This window comes from Halichoerus grypus, chromosome X (genome assembly GCF_964656455.1).
Source record: "Halichoerus grypus chromosome X, mHalGry1.hap1.1, whole genome shotgun sequence".
Classification (NCBI taxonomy): Eukaryota; Metazoa; Chordata; class Mammalia; order Carnivora; family Phocidae; genus Halichoerus; species Halichoerus grypus.
In genome coordinates this window covers 78,585,778-78,601,697 of record NC_135727.1, presented here as the reverse complement: position 1 = coordinate 78,601,697, position 15,920 = coordinate 78,585,778, and positions in this window count along the sequence as shown.

Below are 15,920 nucleotides of genomic sequence, written 5' to 3'. Positions count from 1 at the left end.
CCGTCGACCTCTCTGTGGGGGAAGCAGTTTAAGGTGTACAGTGGGTGAGAGCCTGGGGACGGTTTCCATTTCGTAATATCGGGGGAGAGACAGGCCGGTACAGAAGGCAGCTCTCAACTCACTACATGGTTATGGGGCTAGTTCCGTTGCCCATGTTGTGTGTGCAGGCTTAAACACAGCCACCTAACTCGAAGGAAAAACTCGGTAGAGAGCCTGTGCTGCAGGTAAAACAGCTGCTCCTGAGTGTGGAGGCATTTTGTTGTGTGCGTGCGTGAGAGCACTGCAAGGGAGTCCAAAGCTTTTTGCGAGTGAGACTCAGGCCCCAGCGAAAGGCAGAACACCACTCCCCATGTGTTTTATCACGCTAGCACGGCAGCCGCACTTTTGCATGGAAGTCTAATAGCTAGCGTTCTAACTGGAAGAAAACACTGTAGAGAGACCGTGCTTTAGCTACCGTCGACCTCTAGACGGAGGAAGCATTCCACGGAGTACCGTGGCTGAGAGCCTGGGGAATGGGTTCCATACGTGAAAACAAGGGAGAAATAGGTCCTGGCAGAAGGCACCTCTGGACTCAGCTCTTGCTACCTGAAGCTAACACTACTGCTCCATGTGTGCTTGGAATGCTATGTGCTCGACACTGACTGGGAATAAACAAGCCTGTAAAGAATCCCAGCTGCAGCTCATTCGCCTACCAGGCTACTAACACCAAGAATCAATGCTGTAGCGTTACTGCGCTTTAGCTAACATTGCCGTTCCTGAAGCCGCAGGAGTTGTATAGTGCTTGTGTATGAGAGACCGGGGAAAGGGTCCCATACGTGAAATGGAGTGAGAAACAGGCCGGTGCGGAAGGCAGCTCTCAACTCACCTCTTGTTTATGAGGCTAGGACCCTTGCCCCGGGTGTGCCTGCAGGCCATAAGCCAACCACCTAACTCAAAGGAACAACTCTGTAGGGAATTCCTGCTTCGCCTAAAATAGCCATGCCTCAGGGTGGATGCATTGTGTGGTGTGCATGCGTGAGTGCACAGCAAGTGAGTCCAAAACCATTTTCCCTGTGAGACCCAGGCCCCGGAAGAAGCCAGAACACGACTCCCCACTTGCTCCATGAAAGTAGTACTGCGGCCCCACTTTTGAATTGAAGTCTAATGGCTAGCTTTCTAACTCGAAGAAACAACACTGTAGAGAAACCGTGCTTTAGCTACCGTCGACCTCTCTGTGGGCGAAGAAGTTTAGGGTGTACTGTGGCTGAGAGCCTGGGGACGGTTTCCATATCGTAATATCGGGGGAGAGACAGGCCAGTACAGAAGGCAGCTCTCAACTCACATCATCGTTATGGGGCTAGTACCGTTGCCCTGGGTGTGTGTGCAGGCTTAAAGACAGCCACCTAACTCAAAGGAAAAACACGGTAGAGAATCCGTGCTTCAGCTAAAACAGCCGCTCCTGAGGGTGGAAGCATTTGGTTGTGTGCGTGCGTGAGAGGACTGCAAGGGAGTCCAAAGTTTCTGCGAGTGAGACTCAGGCCCCAGCAAAAGGCAGAACACGACTCCCCGTGTGTTTCCTTTAGCTAGCACTGCGGCCCTACTTTTGCATGGAAGTCTAATCGCTAGCGTTCTTCCTGGAAGAAACAACACGGTAGAGAAACCGTGCTTTAGCTACCATCCACCTCTCTGAGGGAGGAAGCACTTTCCAGGCTACCGTGGGTGAGAGCCTGAGGAACGGGTTCCTTACGTGAAACCGAGGGAGAAGGAGTCCGGGCCAGAAGGCTCCTCTCGACTCAGCTCTTGTTACCTGAAGCTAACACTTCGGCTCCATGTGTGCATAGGAATGCTAAGGGCTCCGCACTGATTTGGCAGAAAGAAGCCGGTCAAGAACCCCAGCTTCAGCTCATTCGCCTCTCCACAGGGTGGCAGCATTTTCAAGTCTGCTCGAGTGCAAACCTGGGGAAGGAGTCCCAGCAGAATTCGGAGGGAGAAATAAGCATGGGCAGAAGACACCTATCGACTCAACTCTTGTTTCGGGAAACTAGATCGGCTCTCCCGTGTGTGCGTGGAGTCCTCAGTGCCATCCACGTAACGCAAAGGAACAAAACTGTAGAGAACCCGTGCCTCAGCAAAGATCGCCCTTCCTGAGCGGGAACTTCATGTATTGTGTGTTTTTGTGAAAGCATGAGAAATGGAACCTACACGTAACCCGGAGTGAGAAGCAGGCCTGGAAGGAAGGCTGCTGTCGACTCACCTCTTGTTTGAGGAGATTAGCACTGCTGCACCCTGTGTGCCTGGATGCCTAGTTACCAGGCTACTAACACCAAGAATCAATCCTATAGAGTGACTGCGCTTCAGTTAACATTGCCGTTCCTGAAGCAGGAGGAATTTGACACTGCTCGTGTACGAGACACCGGGGAAAGGGTCCCATACGTGAAATGGAGTGAGAAACAGGCCGGTGCGGAAGGCAGCTCTCAAGTCACCTCTGGTTTATGAGGCTAGTACCCTTGCCCCGGGGGTGCCTGCAGGCCTAAAGCCAACCACCTAACTCAAAGGAACAACTCTGTAGGGAATTTCTGCTTCGGCTAAAAGAGCCATGCCTCAGGGTGGACGCATTTTGCTGTGTGCATGCGTGAGCGCACTGCAGGTGAGCCCAAAACCATTTTCCTTGTGAGACCCAGGCCCCGGAAGAAGCCAGAACACGACTCCCCACTTGCTCCATGAAGCTAGAACTGCGGTCCCAATTTTGCTTGGAAGTCTAATAGATAGCTTTCTAACTCGGAGAAACAACACTGTAGAGAAACCGTGCTTTAGCTACTGTCGACCTCTCTGTGGGCGAAGCAGTTTAGGGTGTACTGTGGCTGAGAGCCTGGGGACGGTTTCCATTTCGTAATATCGGGGGAGAGAAAGGCCGGTACATAATGCAGCTCTGAACTCACTACATGGTTATGGGGAAAGTTCCGTTCCCCCGTGGGAGTGTGCAGGCTTAAACACAGCCACCTTACTCGACGGAAAAACTCGGTTGAGAGCCTGTGCTGCAGGTAAAACAGCTGCTCCTGAGTGTGGAAGCATTTTGTTGTGTGCGTGCGTGAGAGCACTGCAAGGGAGTCCAAAGCTTTTTGCGAGTGAGACTCAGGCCCCAGCGAAAGGCAGAACACCACTCCCCATGTGTTTCATCAAGCTAGCACGGCAGCCCCACTTTTGCATGGAAGTCTAATAGCTAGCGTTGTAACTCGAAGAAACAACAGTGTAGAGAAACGGTGCCTTAGCTACCGTCGACCTCTCTGTGGGCGAAGCAGTTTAGGGTAAACTGTGGCTGAGAGCCTGGGGACGGTTTCAATATCGTAATATCAGGGAGAGACAGGCCGGTACAGAAGGCAGCTCTCAATTCACATCATGGTTATGCGGATAGTACCGTTGCCCAGGGTGTGTGTGCCGGTTTAAACACAGCCACCTAATTCAAAGGAAAAATTCCCTTGAGAGCCTGTGCTGCAGGTAAAAGAGCTGCTCCTGTGGGTGGAAGCATTTTGTTGTGTGTGTGCGTGAGAGCACGGCAAGGGAGTCCAAAGCTTTTTGCGAGTGAGTCTCAGGCCCCAGCGAAAGGCAGAACACGACTCCCCATTTGTTTCATCAAGCTAGCACGGCAGCCCCACTTTTGCATGGAAGGCTAATAGCTAGCGTTCTAACTCGAAGAAACGACACTGCAGAGAAACCGTGCTTTAGCTACCGTCGACCTCTCTGTGGGGGAAGCAGTTTAAGGTGTACAGTGGGTGAGAGCCTGGGGACGGTTTCCATTTCGTAATATCGGGGGAGAGACAGGCCGGTACAGAAGGCAGCTCTCAACTCACTACATGGTTATGGGGCTAGTTCCGTTGCCCATGTTGTGTGTGCAGGCTTAAACACAGCCACCTAACTCGAAGGAAAAACTCGGTAGAGAGCCTGTGCTGCAGGTAAAACAGCTGCTCCTGAGTGTGGAGGCATTTTGTTGTGTGCGTGCGTGAGAGCACTGCAAGGGAGTCCAAAGCTTTTTGCGAGTGAGACTCAGGCCCCAGCGAAAGGCAGAACACCACTCCCCATGTGTTTCATCACGCTAGCACGGCAGCCCCACTTTTGCATGGAAGTCTAATAGCTAGCGTTCTAACTGGAAGAAAACACTGTAGAGAGACCGTGCTTTAGCTACCGTCGACCTCTAGACGGAGGAAGCATTCCACGGAGTACCGTGGCTGAGAGCCTGGGGAACGGGTTCCATACGTGAAAACAAGGGAGAAATAGGTCCTGGCAGAAGGCACCTCTGGACTCAGCTCTTGCTACCTGAAGCTAACACTACTGCTCCATGTGTGCTTGGAATGCTATGTGCTCGACACTGACTGGGAATAAACAAGCCTGTAAAGAATCCCAGCTGCAGCTCATTCGCCTACCAGGCTACTAACACCAAGAATCAATGCTGTAGCGTTACTGCGCTTTAGCTAACATTGCCGTTCCTGAAGCCGCAGGAGTTGTATAGTGCTCGTGTATGAGAGACCGGGGAAAGGGTCCCATACGTGAAATGGAGTGAGAAACAGGCCGGTGCGGAAGGCAGCTCTCAACTCACCTCTTGTTTATGAGGCTAGGACCCTTGCCCCGGGTGTGCCTGCAGGCCATAAGCCAACCACCTAACTCAAAGGAACAACTCTGTAGGGAATTCCTGCTTCGCCTAAAATAGCCATGCCTCAGGGTGGATGCATTGTGTGGTGTGCATGCGTGAGTGCACAGCAAGTGAGTCCAAAACCATTTTCCCTGTGAGACCCAGGCCCCGGAAGAAGCCAGAACACGACTCCCCACTTGCTCCATGAAACTAGTACTGCGGCCCCACTTTTGAATTGAAGTCTAATGGCTAGCTTTCTAACTCGAAGAAACAACACTGTAGAGAAACCGTGGTTTAGTTACCGTCGACCTCTCTGTGGGCGAAGAAGTTTAGGGTGTACTGTGGCTGAGAGCCTGGGGACGGTTTCCATATCGTAATATCGGGGGAGAGACAGGCCGGTACAGAAGGCAGCTCTCAACTCACATCATGGTTATGGGGCTAGTACCGTTGCCCAGGGTGTGTGTGCCAGCTTAAACACAGCCACCTAACTCGAAGGAAAAACTCGGTAGAGAATCCGTGCTTCAGCTAAAACAGCCGCTCCTGAGGGTGGAAGCATTGGGTTGTGTGCGTCCGTGAGAGCACTGCAAGGGAGTCCAAAGCTTTTTGCAAGTGAGACTCAGGCCCCAGCGAAAGGCAGAACACCACTCCCCATGTGTTTCATCAAGCTAGCACGGCAGCCCCACTTTTGCATGGATGTCCAATAGCTAGCGTTGTAACTCGAAGAAACAACAGTGTAGAGAAACGGTGCCTTAGCTACCGTCGACCTCTCTGTGGGCGAAGCAGTTTAGGGTAAACTGTGGCTGAGAGCCTGGGGACGGTTTCAGTATCGTAATATCAGGGAGAGACAGGCCAGTACAGAAGGCAGCTCTCAACTCACATCATGGTTATGCGGATAGTACCGTTGCCCAGGGTGTGTGTGCCGGCTTAGACACGGCCACCTAATTCAAAGGAAAAACTCCCTTGAGAGCCTGTGCTGCAGGTAAAACAGCTGCTCCTGTGGGTGGAAGCATTTTGTTGTGTGCGTGCGTGAGAGCACTGCAAGGGAGTCCAAAGCTTTTTGCGAGTGACACTCAGGCCCCAGCGAAAGGCAGAACAGGACTCCCCATGTGTTTCATCAAGCTAGCACGGCAGCCCCACTTTTGCATGGAAGGCTAATAGCTAGCGTTCTAACTCGAAGAAACGACACTGTAGAGAAACCGTGCTTTAGCTACCGTCGACCTCTCTGTGGGCGAAGAAGTTTAGGGTGTACTGTGGCTGAGAGCCTTGGGACGGTTTCAATATCGTAATATCGGGGTTAGACAGGCCAGTACAGAAGGCAGCTCTCAACTCACATCATGGTTATGGGGCCAGTACCGTTGCCCTGGGTGTGTGTGCAGGCTTAAAGACAGCCACCTAACTCAAAGGAAAAACACGGTAGAGAATCCGTGCTTCAGCTAAAACAGCCGCTCCTGAGGGTGGAAGCATTTGGTTGTGTGCGTGCGTGAGAGGACTGCAAGGGAGTCCAAAGTTTCTGCGAGTGAGACTCAGGCCCCAGCAAAAGGCAGAACACGACTCCCCGTGTGTTTCCTTTAGCTAGCACTGCGGCCCTACTTTTGCATGGAAGTCTAATCGCTAGCGTTCTTCCTGGAAGAAACAACACGGTAGAGAAACCGTGCTTTAGCTACCATCCACCTCTCTGAGGGAGGAAGCACTTTCCAGGCTACCGTGGGTGAGAGCCTGAGGAACGGGTTCCTTACGTGAAACCGAGGGAGAAGGAGTCCGGGCCAGAAGGCTCCTCTCGACTCAGCTCTTGTTACCTGAAGCTAACACTTCGGCTCCATGTGTGCATAGGAATGCTAAGGGCTCCGCACTGATTTGGCAGAAAGAAGCCGGTCAAGAACCCCAGCTTCAGCTCATTCGCCTCTCCACAGGGTGGCAGCATTTTCAAGTCTGCTCGAGTGCAAACCTGGGGAAGGAGTCCCAGCAGAATTCGGAGGGAGAAATAAGCATGGGCAGAAGACACCTATCGACTCAACTCTTGTTTCGGGAAACTAGATCGGCTCTCCCGTGTGTGCGTGGAGTCCTCAGTGCCATCCACGTAACGCAAAGGAACAAAACTGTAGAGAACCCGTGCCTCAGCAAAGATCGCCCTTCCTGAGCGGGAACTTCATGTATTGTGTGTTTTTGTGAAAGCATGAGAAATGGAACCTACACGTAACCCGGAGTGAGAAGCAGGCCTGGAAGGAAGGCTGCTGTCGACTCACCTCTTGTTTGAGGAGATTAGCACTGCTGCACCCTGTGTGCCTGGATGCCTAGTTACCAGGCTACTAACACCAAGAATCAATCCTATAGAGTGACTGCGCTTCAGTTAACATTGCCGTTCCTGAAGCAGGAGGAATTTGACACTGCTCGTGTACGAGACACCGGGGAAAGGGTCCCATACGTGAAATGGAGTGAGAAACAGGCCGGTGCGGAAGGCAGCTCTCAAGTCACCTCTGGTTTATGAGGCTAGTACCCTTGCCCCGGGGGTGCCTGCAGGCCTAAAGCCAACCACCTAACTCAAAGGAACAACTCTGTAGGGAATTTCTGCTTCGGCTAAAAGAGCCATGCCTCAGGGTGGACGCATTTTGCTGTGTGCATGCGTGAGCGCACTGCAGGTGAGCCCAAAACCATTTTCCTTGTGAGACCCAGGCCCCGGAAGAAGCCAGAACACGACTCCCCACTTGCTCCATGAAGCTAGAACTGCGGTCCCAATTTTGCTTGGAAGTCTAATAGATAGCTTTCTAACTCGGAGAAACAACACTGTAGAGAAACCGTGCTTTAGCTACTGTCGACCTCTCTGTGGGCGAAGCAGTTTAGGGTGTACTGTGGCTGAGAGCCTGGGGACGGTTTCCATTTCGTAATATCGGGGGAGAGAAAGGCCGGTACATAATGCAGCTCTGAACTCACTACATGGTTATGGGGAAAGTTCCGTTCCCCCGTGGGAGTGTGCAGGCTTAAACACAGCCACCTTACTCGACGGAAAAACTCGGTTGAGAGCCTGTGCTGCAGGTAAAACAGCTGCTCCTGAGTGTGGAAGCATTTTGTTGTGTGCGTGCGTGAGAGCACTGCAAGGGAGTCCAAAGCTTTTTGCGAGTGAGACTCAGGCCCCAGCGAAAGGCAGAACACCACTCCCCATGTGTTTCATCAAGCTAGCACGGCAGCCCCACTTTTGCATGGAAGTCTAATAGCTAGCGTTCTAACTGGAAGAAAACACTGTAGAGAGACTGTGCTTTAGCTACCGTCGACCTCTAGACGGAGGAAGCATTCCACGGAGTACCGTGGCTGAGAGCCTGGGGAACGGGTTCCATACGTGAAAACAAGGGAGAAATAGGTCCTGGCAGAAGGCACCTCTGGACTCAGCTCTTGCTACCTGAAGCTAACACTACTGCTCCATGTGTGCTTGGAATGCTATGTGCTCGACACTGACTGGGAATAAACAAGCCTGTAAAGAATCCCAGCTGCAGCTCATTCGCCTACCAGGCTACTAACACCAAGAATCAATGCTGTAGCGTTACTGCGCTTTAGCTAACATTGCCGTTCCTGAAGCCGCAGGAGTTGTATAGTGCTCGTGTATGAGAGACCGGGGAAAGGGTCCCATACGTGAAATGGAGTGAGAAACAGGCCGGTGCGGAAGGCAGCTCTCAACTCACCTCTTGTTTATGAGGCTAGGACCCTTGCCCCGGGTGTGCCTGCAGGCCATAAGCCAACCACCTAACTCAAAGGAACAACTCTGTAGGGAATTCCTGCTTCGCCTAAAATAGCCATGCCTCAGGGTGGATGCATTGTGTGGTGTGCATGCGTGAGTGCACAGCAAGTGAGTCCAAAACCATTTTCCCTGTGAGACCCAGGCCCCGGAAGAAGCCAGAACACGACTCCCCACTTGCTCCATGAAACTAGTACTGCGGCCCCACTTTTGAATTGAAGTCTAATGGCTAGCTTTCTAACTCGAAGAAACAACACTGTAGAGAAACCGTGCTTTAGCTACCGTCGACCTCTCTGTGGGCGAAGAAGTTTAGGGTGTACTGTGGCTGAGAGCCTGGGGACGGTTTCCATATCGTAATATCGGGGGAGAGACAGGCCGGTACAGAAGGCAGCTCTCAACTCACATCATGGTTATGGGGCTAGTACCGTTGCCCAGGCTGTGTGTGCCAGCTTAAACACAGCCACCTAACTCGAAGGAAAAACTCGGTAGAGAATCCGTGCTTCAGCTAAAACAGCCGCTCCTGAGGGTGGAAGCATTGGGTTGTGTGCGTCCGTGAGAGCACTGCAAGGGAGTCCAAAGCTTTTTGCAAGTGAGACTCAGGCCCCAGCGAAAGGCAGAACACCACTCCCCGTCTGTTTCATCAAGCTAGCACGGCAGCCCCACTTTTGCATGGAAGTCCAATAGCTAGCGTTCTAACTCGAAGAAACAACAGTGTAGAGAAACGGTGCCTTAGCTACCGTCGACCTCTCTGTGGGCGAAGCAGTTTAGGGTAAACTGTGGCTGAGAGCCTGGGGACGGTTTCAGTATCGTAATATCAGGGAGAGACAGGCCAGTACAGAAGGCAGCTCTCAACTCACATCATGGTTATGCGGATAGTACCGTTGCCCAGGGTGTGTGTGCCGGCTTAGACACGGCCACCTAATTCAAAGGAAAAACTCCCTTGAGAGCCTGTGCTGCAGGTGAAACAGCTGCTCCTGTGGGTGGAAGCATTTTGTTGTGTGCGTGCGTGAGAGCACTGCAAGGGAGTCCAAAGCTTTTTGCGAGTGAGACTCAGGCCCCAGCGAAAGGCAGAACACGACTCCCCATGTGTTTCATCAAGCTAGCACGGCAGCCCCACTTTTGCATGGAAGGCTAATAGCTAGGTTCTAACTCGAAGAAACAACACTGTAGAGAAACCGTGCTTTAGCTACCGTCGACCTCTCTGTGGGCGAAGAAGTTTAGGGTGTACTGTGGCTGAGAGCCTGGGGACGGTTTCAATATCGTAATATCGGGGGAGAGACAGGCCAGTACAGAAGGCAGCTCTCAACTCACATCATCGTTATGGGGCTAGTACCGTTGCCCTGGGTGTGTGTGCAGGCTTAAAGACAGCCACCTAACTCAAAGGAAAAACACGGTAGAGAATCCGTGCTTCAGCTAAAACAGCCGCTCCTGAGGGTGGAAGCATTTGGTTGTGTGCGTGCGTGAGAGGACTGCAAGGGAGTCCAAAGTTTCTGCGAGTGAGACTCAGGCCCCAGCAAAAGGCAGAACACGACTCCCCGTGTGTTTCCTTTAGCTAGCACTGCGGCCCTACTTTTGCATGGAAGTCTAATCGCTAGCGTTCTTCCTGGAAGAAACAACACGGTAGAGAAACCGTGCTTTAGCTACCATCCACCTCTCTGAGGGAGGAAGCACTTTCCAGGCTACCGTGGGTGAGAGCCTGAGGAACGGGTTCCTTACGTGAAACCGAGGGAGAAGGAGTCCGGGCCAGAAGGCTCCTCTTGACTCAGCTCTTGTTACCTGAAGCTAACACTTCGGCTCCATGTGTGCATAGGAATGCTAAGGGCTCCGCACTGATTTGGCAGAAAGAAGCCGGTCAAGAACCCCAGCTTCAGCTCATTCGCCTCTCCACAGGGTGGCAGCATTTTCAAGTCTGCTCGAGTGCAAACCTGGGGAAGGAGTCCCAGCAGAATTCGGAGGGAGAAATAAGCATGGGCAGAAGACACCTATCGACTCAACTCTTGTTTCGGGAAACTAGATCGGCTCTCCCGTGTGTGCGTGGAGTCCTCAGTGCCATCCACGTAACGCAAAGGAACAAAACTGTAGAGAACCCGTGCCTCAGCAAAGATCGCCCTTCCTGAGCGGGAACTTCATGTATTGTGTGTTTTTGTGAAAGCATGAGAAATGGAACCTACACGTAACCCGGAGTGAGAAGCAGGCCTGGAAGGAAGGCTGCTGTCGACTCACCTCTTGTTTGAGGAGATTAGCACTGCTGCACCCTGTGTGCCTGGATGCCTAGTTACCAGGCTACTAACACCAAGAATCAATCCTATAGAGTGACTGCGCTTCAGTTAACATTGCCGTTCCTGAAGCAGGAGGAATTTGACACTGCTCGTGTACGAGACACCGGGGAAAGGGTCCCATACGTGAAATGGAGTGAGAAACAGGCCGGTGCGGAAGGCAGCTCTCAAGTCACCTCTGGTTTATGAGGCTAGTACCCTTGCCCCGGGGGTGCCTGCAGGCCTAAAGCCAACCACCTAACTCAAAGGAACAACTCTGTAGGGAATTTCTGCTTCGGCTAAAAGAGCCATGCCTCAGGGTGGACGCATTTTGCTGTGTGCATGCGTGAGCGCACTGCAGGTGAGCCCAAAACCATTTTCCTTGTGAGACCCAGGCCCCGGAAGAAGCCAGAACACGACTCCCCACTTGCTCCATGAAGCTAGAACTGCGGTCCCAATTTTGCTTGGAAGTCTAATAGATAGCTTTCTAACTCGGAGAAACAACACTGTAGAGAAACCGTGCTTTAGCTACTGTCGACCTCTCTGTGGGCGAAGCAGTTTAGGGTGTACTGTGGCTGAGAGCCTGGGGACGGTTTCCATTTCGTAATATCGGGGGAGAGAAAGGCCGGTACATAATGCAGCTCTGAACTCACTACATGGTTATGGGGAAAGTTCCGTTCCCCCGTGGGAGTGTGCAGGCTTAAACACAGCCACCTTACTCGACGGAAAAACTCGGTTGAGAGCCTGTGCTGCAGGTAAAACAGCTGCTCCTGAGTGTGGAAGCATTTTGTTGTGTGCGTGCGTGAGAGCACTGCAAGGGAGTCCAAAGCTTTTTGCGAGTGAGACTCAGGCCCCAGCGAAAGGCAGAACACCACTCCCCATGTGTTTCATCAAGCTAGCACGGCAGCCCCACTTTTGCATGGAAGTCTAATAGCTAGCGTTCTAACTGGAAGAAAACACTGTAGAGAGACTGTGCTTTAGCTACCGTCGACCTCTAGACGGAGGAAGCATTCCACGGAGTACCGTGGCTGAGAGCCTGGGGAACGGGTTCCATACGTGAAAACAAGGGAGAAATAGGTCCTGGCAGAAGGCACCTCTGGACTCAGCTCTTGCTACCTGAAGCTAACACTACTGCTCCATGTGTGCTTGGAATGCTATGTGCTCGACACTGACTGGGAATAAACAAGCCTGTAAAGAATCCCAGCTGCAGCTCATTCGCCTACCAGGCTACTAACACCAAGAATCAATGCTGTAGCGTTACTGCGCTTTAGCTAACATTGCCGTTCCTGAAGCCGCAGGAGTTGTATAGTGCTCGTGTATGAGAGACCGGGGAAAGGGTCCCATACGTGAAATGGAGTGAGAAACAGGCCGGTGCGGAAGGCAGCTCTCAACTCACCTCTTGTTTATGAGGCTAGGACCCTTGCCCCGGGTGTGCCTGCAGGCCATAAGCCAACCACCTAACTCAAAGGAACAACTCTGTAGGGAATTCCTGCTTCGCCTAAAATAGCCATGCCTCAGGGTGGATGCATTGTGTGGTGTGCATGCGTGAGTGCACAGCAAGTGAGTCCAAAACCATTTTCCCTGTGAGACCCAGGCCCCGGAAGAAGCCAGAACACGACTCCCCACTTGCTCCATGAAACTAGTACTGCGGCCCCACTTTTGAATTGAAGTCTAATGGCTAGCTTTCTAACTCGAAGAAACAACACTGTAGAGAAACCGTGCTTTAGCTACCGTCGACCTCTCTGTGGGCGAAGAAGTTTAGGGTGTACTGTGGCTGAGAGCCTGGGGACGGTTTCCATATCGTAATATCGGGGGAGAGACAGGCCGGTACAGAAGGCAGCTCTCAACTCACATCATGGTTATGGGGCTAGTACCGTTGCCCAGGCTGTGTGTGCCAGCTTAAACACAGCCACCTAACTCGAAGGAAAAACTCGGTAGAGAATCCGTGCTTCAGCTAAAACAGCCGCTCCTGAGGGTGGAAGCATTGGGTTGTGTGCGTCCGTGAGAGCACTGCAAGGGAGTCCAAAGCTTTTTGCAAGTGAGACTCAGGCCCCAGCGAAAGGCAGAACACCACTCCCCGTCTGTTTCATCAAGCTAGCACGGCAGCCCCACTTTTGCATGGAAGTCCAATAGCTAGCGTTCTAACTCGAAGAAACAACAGTGTAGAGAAACGGTGCCTTAGCTACCGTCGACCTCTCTGTGGGCGAAGCAGTTTAGGGTAAACTGTGGCTGAGAGCCTGGGGACGGTTTCAGTATCGTAATATCAGGGAGAGACAGGCCAGTACAGAAGGCAGCTCTCAACTCACATCATGGTTATGCGGATAGTATCGTTGCCCAGGGTGTGTGTGCCGGCTTAGACACGGCCACCTAATTCAAAGGAAAAACTCCCTTGAGAGCCTGTGCTGCAGGTGAAACAGCTGCTCCTGTGGGTGGAAGCATTTTGTTGTGTGCGTGCGTGAGAGCACTGCAAGGGAGTCCAAAGCTTTTTGCGAGTGAGACTCAGGCCCCAGCGAAAGGCAGAACACGACTCCCCATGTGTTTCATCAAGCTAGCACGGCAGCCCCACTTTTGCATGGAAGGCTAATAGCTAGGTTCTAACTCGAAGAAACAACACTGTAGAGAAACCGTGCTTTAGCTACCGTCGACCTCTCTGTGGGCGAAGAAGTTTAGGGTGTACTGTGGCTGAGAGCCTGGGGACGGTTTCAATATCGTAATATCGGGGGAGAGACAGGCCAGTACAGAAGGCAGCTCTCAACTCACATCATCGTTATGGGGCTAGTACCGTTGCCCTGGGTGTGTGTGCAGGCTTAAAGACAGCCACCTAACTCAAAGGAAAAACACGGTAGAGAATCCGTGCTTCAGCTAAAACAGCCGCTCCTGAGGGTGGAAGCATTTGGTTGTGTGCGTGCGTGAGAGGACTGCAAGGGAGTCCAAAGTTTCTGCGAGTGAGACTCAGGCCCCAGCAAAAGGCAGAACACGACTCCCCGTGTGTTTCCTTTAGCTAGCACTGCGGCCCTACTTTTGCATGGAAGTCTAATCGCTAGCGTTCTTCCTGGAAGAAACAACACGGTAGAGAAACCGTGCTTTAGCTACCATCCACCTCTCTGAGGGAGGAAGCACTTTCCAGGCTACCGTGGGTGAGAGCCTGAGGAACGGGTTCCTTACGTGAAACCGAGGGAGAAGGAGTCCGGGCCAGAAGGCTCCTCTCGACTCAGCTCTTGTTACCTGAAGCTAACACTTCGGCTCCATGTGTGCATAGGAATGCTAAGGGCTCCGCACTGATTTGGCAGAAAGAAGCCGGTCAAGAACCCCAGCTTCAGCTCATTCGCCTCTCCACAGGGTGGCAGCATTTTCAAGTCTGCTCGAGTGCAAACCTGGGGAAGGAGTCCCAGCAGAATTCGGAGGGAGAAATAAGCATGGGCAGAAGACACCTATCGACTCAACTCTTGTTTCGGGAAACTAGATCGGCTCTCCCGTGTGTGCGTGGAGTCCTCAGTGCCATCCACGTAACGCAAAGGAACAAAACTGTAGAGAACCCGTGCCTCAGCAAAGATCGCCCTTCCTGAGCGGGAACTTCATGTATTGTGTGTTTTTGTGAAAGCATGAGAAATGGAACCTACACGTAACTCGGAGTGAGAAGCAGGCCTGGAAGGAAGGCTGCTGTCGACTCACCTCTTGTTTGAGGAGATTAGCACTGCTGCACCCTGTGTGCCTGGATGCCTAGTTACCAGGCTACTAACACCAAGAATCAATCCTATAGAGTGACTGCGCTTCAGTTAACATTGCCGTTCCTGAAGCAGGAGGAATTTGACACTGCTCGTGTACGAGACACCGGGGAAAGGGTCCCATACGTGAAATGGAGTGAGAAACAGGCCGGTGCGGAAGGCAGCTCTCAAGTCACCTCTGGTTTATGAGGCTAGTACCCTTGCCCCGGGGGTGCCTGCAGGCCTAAAGCCAACCACCTAACTCAAAGGAACAACTCTGTAGGGAATTTCTGCTTCGGCTAAAAGAGCCATGCCTCAGGGTGGACGCATTTTGCTGTGTGCATGCGTGAGCGCACTGCAGGTGAGCCCAAAACCATTTTCCTTGTGAGACCCAGGCCCCGGAAGAAGCCAGAACACGACTCCCCACTTGCTCCATGAAGCTAGAACTGCGGTCCCAATTTTGCTTGGAAGTCTAATAGATAGCTTTCTAACTCGGAGAAACAACACTGTAGAGAAACCGTGCTTTAGCTACTGTCGACCTCTCTGTGGGCGAAGCAGTTTAGGGTGTACTGTGGCTGAGAGCCTGGGGACGGTTTCCATTTCGTAATATCGGGGGAGAGAAAGGCCGGTACATAATGCAGCTCTGAACTCACTACATGGTTATGGGGAAAGTTCCGTTCCCCCGTGGGAGTGTGCAGGCTTAAACACAGCCACCTTACTCGACGGAAAAACTCGGTTGAGAGCCTGTGCTGCAGGTAAAACAGCTGCTCCTGAGTGTGGAAGCATTTTGTTGTGTGCGTGCGTGAGAGCACTGCAAGGGAGTCCAAAGCTTTTTGCGAGTGAGACTCAGGCCCCAGCGAAAGGCAGAACACCACTCCCCATGTGTTTCATCAAGCTAGCACGGCAGCCCCACTTTTGCATGGAAGTCTAATAGCTAGCGTTCTAACTGGAAGAAAACACTGTAGAGAGACTGTGCTTTAGCTACCGTCGACCTCTAGACGGAGGAAGCATTCCACGGAGTACCGTGGCTGAGAGCCTGGGGAACGGGTTCCATACGTGAAAACAAGGGAGAAATAGGTCCTGGCAGAAGGCACCTCTGGACTCAGCTCTTGCTACCTGAAGCTAACACTACTGCTCCATGTGTGCTTGGAATGCTATGTGCTCGACACTGACTGGGAATAAACAAGCCTGTAAAGAATCCCAGCTGCAGCTCATTCGCCTACCAGGCTACTAACACCAAGAATCAATGCTGTAGCGTTACTGCGCTTTAGCTAACATTGCCGTTCCTGAAGCCGCAGGAGTTGTATAGTGCTCGTGTATGAGAGACCGGGGAAAGGGTCCCATACGTGAAATGGAGTGAGAAACAGGCCGGTGCGGAAGGCAGCTCTCAACTCACCTCTTGTTTATGAGGCTAGGACCCTTGCCCCGGGTGTGCCTGCAGGCCATAAGCCAACCACCTAACTCAAAGGAACAACTCTGTAGGGAATTCCTGCTTCGCCTAAAATAGCCATGCCTCAGGGTGGATGCATTGTGTGGTGTGCATGCGTGAGTGCACAGCAAGTGAGTCCAAAACCATTTTCCCTGTGAGACCCAGGCCCCGGAAGAAGCCAGAACACGACTCCCCACTTGCTCCA